We start from the raw sequence: 11,221 nt of genomic DNA on the forward strand, positions 1-11,221 counted from the left end.
TGTATACTATCCTGGTGACAGTCCTTCTCATGGGGAAAGCAAAGAAAAACTCCATAAGACAATACTGGAGCATAGATCCTATGTTTGCAACTCCCTACTTTGCCACCTTCTTTTCCCAAGACTGCTTCCTAGTTCTGCTGTGATGACTGCATTTTATCAACAATGCTACTGCCATCCTAATTGACCCGTTGTCATGAGAATGTTCAATCCCAATGATGTTAACTAAACAATTTTTTAAGCTTTGACCAATCCCTGAGGTTTGTAAGACCCTGGGTTTAATAATAATTAGACAAAGGTTCGTAAGCTTTATTCAGAGAACGTTCTAAAGTCAACCAAAACTTGAACAGTCTTTATAACCCCCTCTACGCACACACACACACACACACACACACACACACACACACACACACACACACACACACACACACACACACACACACACACACACACACACACACACACACACACACACACACACACACACACACACACACACACACACACACACACACACACACACACACACACACTGTGACGACCCTCCCACTCTGTCTGCCGTATTCTCTCTTTGTTCTTGTTTCCTTATTAGGATGCCGGTGGGCGGAGTTGGGAGGGTCGTCAGCTACACCTGGGCCAGGTGTGTCCCAGGATAAATAGACCTCTTTCACATTCATGGGAGAGACTCTCTCCATGCAGACACCTTTCTAGATTTTGTTGTGTTTCTTGATGGCTTTTTGGTTGTTTGCTTTGGCACCTTTCAACACCCTGCATTATCACATTCATGCATGCAAAACACTCACTTGCACTACTGATTACACACACCATTGTATATTATACTTAGTTACTTATTTGATAAATATATATTTTGTTACTCCTTTTCTTGATACTACCCACCCCGCATGCGGGAGCGTAATCATAGCCTCAAACTAATTAGCATAACGCAGCGGCCATAAATATCCCTAGAAAATGTTCCTATTCATGAAAATCACATTGAGACACAGCTTAGCCTTTTGTTAATCACAGATTGTCAAAATATGCTTTACAGCCAACGCTAGACAAGCATTTGTGTAAGTTTATCATGGCATAATGCTATTCTAGGTTCTGCTACCAGCAGGCAACATTTTCACAAATAAGAAAAGCAATCAAATTAAATCATTTACCTTTGAAGAACTTTGGATGTTCTCACTCCGGAGACTCCCAGTTAGTTAGCAAATGTTCCTTTTTTCCAAAAATATTATTTTTGTAGGCGAAAAAGCTCTGTTTGTTCACGTTTGGCTGAGAAATCGACCGGAAAATGCAGTCATTTACAACGCCAAACTTTTTTCCAAATTAGCTCCATAATATCAACAGAAACATGGCAAACGTTGTTTAGAATTAATCCTCAAGGTGTTTTTCGCATATCTATTCGATAAAATATCCACCGGGACAATTGGTTTCTCATAAGAAGCGATTGGAAAAATGGCTACTTGTGTACTTTACGCAAGATTTTCAGCGGGAGCCATCATGTGACCACTTGCTCAATGTGGTCCCTTACGGCTATTCTTCAACATAAATGCGTAAAAAGATGTCACAATGCTGTAGACACCTTGGGGAATACTTAGAAAGCGTAAACTCATTCGTAGCGCATTCACAGCCATATAAGGAGTCATTGGCATGCAGGGCTTTCAAAATATGGGGCACTTCCTGGTTGGATGTTTATCTGGGTTTCACCTGTAACATCAGTTCTGTTGCACTCACAGACAATATCTTTGCAGTTTTGGAAACGTCAGTGTTTTCTATCCAAAGCTGTCAATTATATGCATAGTCGAGCATCTTGTCGTGACAAAATATCCCATTTAAAACGGGAACGTTTTTTATCCAAAAATGAAAATACTGCCCCTATTTACAAAAGGTTAATAAATATATATTTTGTTACTCCTTATCTCCACGTTGTCTCCCTTTTGTTACGGGCTTTAAGCCGGTTTGTGACACACACACACACACACACACACAGGTTTATCACTTTTCTATCATCCTTGGCAGTTTCTCGCCTTTCTTTTCCTCCCCAGATAAGAGGGGCCTCTTTCCTGTTGTCCTTTGATTTCTCAACTCTCACACCACTACACAACAACAATGTTCTAGTCACACATTTTATGGAATTATGATTACTGACACATTTCATACAATACGATTTCAGGGTGGAATCCTTGAGTCATTACTTTAAACATATAAATTCCCTTATGAATCCACCCTTTGACTAAATATTACACACTTTTTCGTCAACCTTCTTTTGGAATTATAAATGTCACACACAAGCAAACAAAACCAATACATGTATTTACATCATATACTCATCAACGACTGTTCTAGGCCTATATCCAATCTTTATTAAATAGTCTGTCTAAACATTGAAGATAGTCTCATCCAACATGGGCTCCTCATGGTTGAAAGAATCGGAGCCATCTACTTGGCCTGGAGGCATGTAGTTCTCATCCCACCGGTCGGAGCTCAGAATCGGTCCGTACCTCATCATTTGTTGCGTCATTGATCTCTCTAGAGTCCTGGTAATGAAACCTTTCACACACGGAATCACACAGCAACCACACAACACCAACACACTCATACAGGTGAAGCAGCTCATAACACGGTAATTCTAACATTTTTGCAAACATACTGTCGAAACACCCAGTTAGTGAGGTATCCACCCCAGAGTTCTCCGCTAACTCGTTAGCCAATGTGGTTAAACCGGCCAGGGCCTTGGTCACGATCCATCTGGAGCTGTATTATTAGGAGTAACCGACAACAATGAACCCCTATCATTCTACATTCATAAGTCCTCCTGTGCCTACTTTAGCCTTCTATAACTGGCCTCTGATGACTAACTGGAACTGGTTGGACCAATAACACCGGGGCGCAAGTTCCTAACCACCCTTTTGGTAGTGTCTATCTTTGCTGGTACAAGCCCACCATACATCCGTTATAGGTGCTGTGAGGTTGAGAATCTTCTCCTGTACTTCCAAACCTAAGTCAGTCACATTAACTATTGCCTTACAGCCATTAAAATCAACTAAGTTCTTGGTGCCATTATTGTATCTATAACACTGGTACTCATCAGGAGACCAAGGTGCAGCGTGGTAGACTTTCATGGTTTTGAATAAACTGAAACACCGCAACATAATAACAAAGTAGAAAAACGAAAGACCACAGTTCAGTCAGGCAACTAAACAGATAAACAGGAAATAACTCCCCACAAAACCCTAACGGAAAATCACAACTTAGATATGATCCCCAATCAGAGACAACGCTAGACAGCTGCCTCTGATTGGGAACCACACTAGGCAAAAACAACAAAGAAATAGATAACATAGATTCTCCCACCCGAGTCACACCCTGACCTAACCAAACATGGAGAATAAATAAGGATATCTAAGGTCGGGGCGTGACACACGGGCTCTTTCTCACTCACTCTCCAAGATCATAGCCCCAGGAAACATTTCAAAGAGAGACAAGCACACACACACACACACACACACACACACACACACACACACACACACACACACACACACACACACACACACACACACACACACACACACACACACACACACACACACACACACACACACACACACACACACACACACACACACACGCAAGCAGACACACAGAAACACACATGCAAGCAGACACACAGAAACACACACGCACACGCATTCAGGACATTCATGTGATTTGGGGTTGAGACTGGTTGATGTTTAGACATGAAACAGCAAGGATTTGAATTCCAGGGTGGGACCCTTCTGGGCTGCCAGGAACGTAACAGTAGTGGAATACCGTAGTACAGTACCACCCATGAAGTGGTGAAATCCATGGGTTAAACACTTTATGGGTTAAACACATTGAAAACACATATTCCAGCTGAGTTTGTCATGCAGGTGAAAGAGGACCCAAAAGCGACTTAACAGAAACAGAGTTTATTCAAGTCCAAACAGAAAACGACAAATCCTGAATCCTTAACAGGAAATGTCCAAACAGGGAATAACAGAAATCCTCTAGTCTGTAGAGGGGAATAACAGGAGAAGCGGCCACAGACTGCAGGTCGCCTCGGGTAGGCGCAGGCCGTAGCTGACAGAGACACCTGCTCACACGCAGCATCTGATGAAGGCAAAAACACGACAGGACAGGGCGATACACAATCACAGCACGGTGAATTCTAAACAAGGAACCGACAGGACAGGAACGGAACACAAAGGAAGAAATAGGGACTCTAATCAGGGGAAAGGATCGGGAACAGGTGTGGGAAGACTAAATGATGATTAGGGGAATAGGAACAGCTGGGAGCAGGAACGGAACGATAGAGAGAAGAGAGAGCGAGAGAGTGAGAGAGGGAGGGGAGAGAGAGGGATAGAAAGAGGGAAAGAACCTAATAAGACCAGCAGAGGGAAACGAATAGAATGGGGAGCACAGGGACAAGACATGATAATAAATGACAAACATGACAGTACCCCCACTCACCGAGCGCCTCCTGGCGCACTCGAGGAGGAATCCTGGCGGCAACGGAGGAAATCATCGATGAGTGAACGGTCCAGCACGTCCCGAGACGGAACCCAACTCCTCTCCTCAGGACCGTAACCCTCCCAATCCACTAAGTATTGGTGACCCCGTCCCCGAGAACGCATGTCCATGATCTTATGTACCTTGTAAATAGGTGCGCTCTCGACAAGGACGGGAGGGGGAGGGAAGACGAACGGGGTGCGAAGAAAGGGCTTAACACAGGAGACATGGAAGACAGGATGGACGCGACGAAGATGTCGCGGAAGAAGCAGTCGCACAGCGACAGGATTGACGACCTGGGAGACACGGAACGGACCAATGAACCGCGGAGTCAACTTACGAGAAGCTGTCGTAAGAGGAAGGTTGCGAGTGGAAAGCCACACTCTCTGGCCGCAACAATACCTTGGACTCTTAATCCTGCGTTTATTGGCGGCTCTCACCGTCTGTGCCCTGTAACGGCAAAGTGCAGACCTCACCCTCCTCCAGGTGCGCTCACAACGTTGGACAAACGCTTGAGCGGAGGGAACGCTGGACTCGGCAAGCTGGGATGAGAACAGAGGAGGCTGGTAACCCAGACTACTCTGAAACGGAGATAACCCGGTAGCAGACGAAGGAAGCGAATTGTGAGCGTATTCTGCCCAGGGGAGCTGTTCTGCCCAAGACGCAGGGTTTCTGAAAGAAAGGCTGCGTAGTATGCGACCAATCGTCTGATTGGCCCTCTCTGCTTGACCGTTAGACTGGGGATGAAACCCGGAAGAGAGACTGACGGACGCACCAATCAAACGACAGAACTCCCTCCAAAACTGTGACGTGAATTGCGGGCCTCTGTCTGAAACGGCGTCTAACGGGAGGCCATGAATTCTGAATACATTCTCAATAATGATTTGTGCCGTCTCCTTAGCGGAAGGAAGTTTAGCGAGGGGAATGAAATGTGCCGCCTTAGAGAACCTATCGACAACCGTAAGAATCACAGTCTTCCCCGCAGACAAAGGCAGACCGGTAATGAAGTCTAAGGCGATGTGAGACCATGGTCGAGAAGGAATGGGGAGCGGTCTGAGACGACCGGCAGGAGGAGAGTTACCCGACTTAGTCTGCGCGCAGTCCGAACAAGCAGCCACGAAACGGCGCGTGTCACGCTCCTGAGTCGGCCACCAAAAGCGCTGGCGAATAGACGCAAGAGTGCCTCGAACACCGGGATGACCAGCTAACTTGGCAGAGTGAGCCCACTGAAGAACAGCCAGACGAGTGGAAACAGGAACGAAAAGGAGGTTACTAGGACAAGCGCGCGACGCAGTGTGCGTGAGTGCTTGCTTAACCTGTCTTTCAATTCCCCAGACTGTTAACCCGACAACACGCCCATAAGGAAGAATCCCCTCGGGATCAGTAGAAGCCACAGAAGAACTAAACAGACGGGATAAGGCATCAGGCTTGGTGTTCTTGCTACCCGGACGGTAAGAAATCACAAACTCGAAACGAGCGAAAAACAACGCCCAACGAGCTTGACGGGCATTAAGTCGTTTGGCAGAACGGATGTACTCAAGGTTCTTATGGTCTGTCCAAACGACAAAAGGAACGGTCGCCCCTCCAACCACTGTCGCCATTCGCCTAGGGCTAAGCGGATGGCGAGCAGTTCACGGTTACCCACATCATAGTTGCGCTCAGATGGCGACAGGCGATGAGAAAAATAAGCGCAAGGATGAACCTTATCGTCAGACTGGAAGCGCTGGGATAGAATGGCTCCCACGCCTACCTCTGAAGCGTCAACCTCGACAATGAATTGTCTAGTGACGTCAGGAGTAACGAGGATAGGAGCGGACGTAAAACGTTCTTTAGAAGATCAAAAGCTCCCTGGGCGGAACCGGACCACTTAAAACACGTCTTGACAGAAGTAAGAGCTGTGAGAGGGGCAGCAACTTGACCGAAATTACGAATGAAACGCCGATAGAAATTAGCGAAACCTAAAAGCGCTGCAACTCGACACGTGACCTTGGAACGGGCCAATCACTGACAGCTTGGACCTTAGCGGAATCCATCTGAATGCCTTCAGCGGAAATAACGGAACCGAGAAAAGTAACGGAGGAGACATGAAAAGAGCACTTCTCAGCCTTTACGTAGAGACAATTCTCTAAAAGGCGCTGTAGAACACGTCGAACGTGCTGAACATGAATCTCGAGTGACGGAGAAAAAATCAGGATATCGTCAAGATAGACAAAAACAAAGATGTTCAGCATGTCTCTCAGAACATCATTAACTAATGCCTGAAAAACAGCTGGCGCATTGGCGAGACCGAACGGCAGAACCCGGTACTCAAAATGCCCTAACGGAGTGTTAAACGCCGTTTTCCACTCGTCCCCCTCTCTGATGCGCACGAGATGGTAAGCGTTACGAAGGTCCAACTTAGTAAAGCACCTGGCTCCCTGCAGAATCTCGAAGGCTGATGACATAAGGGGAAGCGGATAACGATTCTTAACCGTTATGTCATTCAGCCCTCGATAATCCACGCAGGGGCAGAGTACCGTCCTTCTTCTTAACAAAAAGAACCCCGCCCCGGCCGGAGAGGAAGAAGGCACTATGGTACCGGCGTCAAGAGACACAGACAAATAATCCTCGAGAGCCTTACGTTCGGGAGCCGACAGAGAGTATAGTCTACCTCGAGGAGGAGTGGTCCCCGGAAGGAGATCAATACTACAATCATACGACCGGTGAGGAGGAAGGGAGTTGGCTCGGGACCGACTGAAGACCGTGCGCAGATCATGATATTCCTCCGGCACTCCTGTCAAATCGCCAGGTTCCTCCTGAGAAGTAGGGACAGAAGAAACGGGAGGGATGGCAGACATTAAACACTTCACATGACAAGAAACGTTCCAGGATAGGATAGAATTACTAGACCAATTAATAGAAGGATTATGACATACTAGCCAGGGATGACCCAAAACAACAGGTGTAAACGGTGAACGGAAAATCAAAAAAGAAATAGTCTCACTGTGGTTACCAGATACTGTGAGGGTTAAAGGTAGTGTCTCAAATCTGATACTGGGAAGATGACTACCATCTAAGGCGAACATGGGCGTAGGCTTCTCTAACTCTCTGAAAGGAATGTCATGTTTCCGAACCCATGCTTCGTCCATGAAACAACCCTCAGCCCCAGAGTCTATCAAGGCACTACATGTAGCACCCGAACCGGTCCAGCGTAGATGGACCGACAAAGTAGTACAGGATTTTGATGGAGAGACTTGAGTAGTTGCGCTCACCTGTAGCCCTCCGCTTACAGATGAGCTCTGGCTTTTACTGGACATGAATTAACAAAATGTCCAGCAACTCCGCAATAGAGGCACAGGCGGTTGGTGATCCTCCGTTCCCTCTCCTTAGTCGAGATGCGAATCCCTCCCAGCTGCATGGGCTCAGTCTCAAAGCCAGAGGAGGGAGATGGTTGCGATGCGGAGCAGGGAAACACCGTTGATGCGAGCTCTCTTCCACGAGCCCGGTGACGAAGATCTACCCGTCGTTCTATGCGGATGGCGAGAGCAATCAAAGAGTCCACATCTGAAGGAACCTCCCGGGAGAGAATCTCATCCTTAACCACTGCGTGGAGTCCCTCCAGAAAACGAGCGAGCAGCGCCGGCTCGTTCCACTCACTAGAGGCAGCAAGAGTGCGAAACTCAATAGAATAATCCGTTATGGACCGTTCACCTTGGCATAAGGAAGCCAGGGCCCTAGAAGCCTCCCTACCAAAAACTGAACGGTCAAAACCCGAATCATCTCCTCTTTAAAGTTCTGGAACTTGTTAGAGCAATCAGCCCTTGCCTCCCAGATAGCTGTGCCCCATTCTCGAGCCCGGCCAGTAAGGAGTGAAATGACATAAGCAACCCGAGCTCTCTCTCTAGAGTATGTGTTGGGTTGGAGAGAGAACACAATCTCACACTGCGTGAGAAAGGAGCGGCACTCAGTGGGCTGCCCGGAGTAGCAAGGTGGGTTATTAACCCTAGGTTCTGGAGGCTCGGCAGGCCAGGAAGTAACAGGTGGCACGAGACGTAGACTCTGGAACTGTCCAGAGAGGTCGGAAACCTGAGCGGCCAGGTTCTCCACGGCATGGCGAGCAGCAGACAATTCCTGCTCGTGTCTGCCGAGCATGGCTCCTTGGATCTCGACGGCAGTGTAACGAGCGTCTGAAGTCGCTGGGTCCATTCCTTGGTCGGTTCCTTCTGTCATGCAGGTGAAAGAGGACCCAAAAGCGACTTAACAGAAACAGAGTTTATTCAAGTCCAAACAGAAAACGACAAATCCTGAATCCTTAACAGGAAATGTCCAAACAGGGAATAACAGAAATCCTCTAGTCTGTAGAGGGGAATAACAGGAGAAGCGGCCACAGACTGCAGGTCGCCGGGTAGGCGCAGGCCGTAGCTGACAGAGACACCTGCTCACACGCAGCATCTGATGAAGGCAAAAACACGACAGGACAGGGCGATACACAATCACAGCACGGTGAATTCTAAACAAGGAACCGACAGGACAGGAACGGAACACAAAGGAAGAAATAGGGACTCTAATCAGGGGAAAGGATCGGGAACAGGTGTGGGAAGACTAAATGATGATTAGGGGAATAGGAACAGCTGGGAGCAGGAACGGAACGATAGAGAGAAGAGAGAGCGAGAGAGTGAGAGAGGGAGGGGGAGAGAGAGGGATAGAAAGAGGGAAAGAACCTAATAAGACCAGCAGAGGGAAACGAATAGAATGGGGAGCACAGGGACAAGACATGATAATAAATGACAAACATGACAGAGTTTCCCTGGCACTCAGAAACTATCAACGACATTTCTGTACCATTAAAACAAAAACAACATGTTACAAACAGAAAACATAGATCCTTCCTGTCAAAGATAGAACCCAGGTAGGGTAGCCATGGTAGCTGTACAGAAGGGAAACAAGCAGAAAGCAAATAATCCAACTGCCACCCACCACAGCATAGAACTACAATGAACTAAAAGAGTATGACTGGAACACAGCTGACCACAGGAATGCTGTAAACACTACCAGTCTGGTCTGCTGCTCTGTTCAGGCTGTTACCCTGTACAACTTTCTCAGACAACTAGCACTGACAGTCAGATATCCTAGACTGGTCTTGGTTTCATCAGTAGAAAAATACGACATGGTAACATTACTGTTAACTGCTGTCAATGGACATGGTTTACTAAACATCCACTACACATGGGATGTGTTGTGGGAAAATGCTCCTCTACAACCAGTCTGGTGCCAATCTCAGGACCGTGTGTGTGTGTGTGTGTGTGTGTGTGTGTGTGTGTGTGTGTGTGTGTGTGTGTGTGTGTGTGTGTGTGTGTGCGTGCGTGCGTGCGTGCGTGCGTGCGTGTGTGTGTGTGTGTGTGCGCGTGAGTGTGTGCTTCGTGCTGCTAAATGGCATATATTATAGTGTGTTTGTGTGTATACCTGCCTGCAATGTGCCGTGGTGAACAGTATACAGTGGGGCAAAAAAGTATTTAGTCAGCCACCAATTGTGCAAGTTCTCCCACTTAAAAAGATGAGAGAGGCCTGTAATTTTCATCACAGGTACACTTCAACTATGACAGACAAATACTTTGTTATATACCCTTTGTTGGCAATGACAGAGGTCAAACGTTTTCTGTAAGTCTTCACAAGGTTTTCACACACTATTGCTGGTATTTTGGCCCATTCCGCCATGCAGGTCTCCTCTAGAGCAGTGATGTTTTGGGGCTGTTGCCGGGCAACACGGACATTCAACTCCCTCCAAAGATGACATATAAAATACAATACTCTGTATAATGAACACACACACACACACACACACACACACACACACACACACACACACACACACACACACACACACACACACACACACACACACACACACACACACACACACACACACACACACACACACACACACACACACACACACACACACACACACACACACACACACACACACACACACACACACACACACACACAGACAGTAATGAGAACCCACTGGTGGTTCTGCTCAGATGTTCTGGCCGAAACCTTGATGGATGAGAGAACAGCCAAGAGCTCAGCTCAGAACAGCCTCACTCTTTCCTGGCCTCACTCGGCCCTGTCGGTCTCCTCTGCTCCGGCTCCCTGCACTGAGCTGGAGCACAACAACATCCACCTTCTAGTCTCACACTCACATATCAAGTACCCTGGATTACTGTAGGCCTAAATGTTATTTTTAATGACACCAGAGTTGTGTCAGTCAGTTTCAATTCTCATCAGTTGAATTTGACATGGACGTTCTCCATAGTAGTGGTGGACATAGTAGACTCTACGGCAGATTTAATCTAAAACTAGGCGATTGCTGGACTATGGCTAATCTTAATTTTCATCTTCTGTATTGTCCAATATGTTCTCTATGGAGACCTGCGATACAGTATCATTCTTTCGATATTATCTTTGTTGTTTCATGTTGCTGGGTAGGAGGCTTCATCTTGGAGATGGTTCTATATGTGGCTCTATTTAACCTTCACAGTAACAGTTGACTTCCTGTATTCTTACTGCCTCTGGAGTAGATAACAATATTGTGACGTAATTAAGTAATCAAATATAGGGTATGCCGTAAACCCCTCATTTATTTAATGTTTTGGGTTACATTGACATAATCAACAATTTTATTATTTCACCAGGTGTCTGA

The sequence above is a fragment of the Oncorhynchus gorbuscha genome, linkage group LG15 (genome assembly GCF_021184085.1).
Source record: "Oncorhynchus gorbuscha isolate QuinsamMale2020 ecotype Even-year linkage group LG15, OgorEven_v1.0, whole genome shotgun sequence".
NCBI classification, from domain to species: Eukaryota; Metazoa; Chordata; class Actinopteri; order Salmoniformes; family Salmonidae; genus Oncorhynchus; species Oncorhynchus gorbuscha.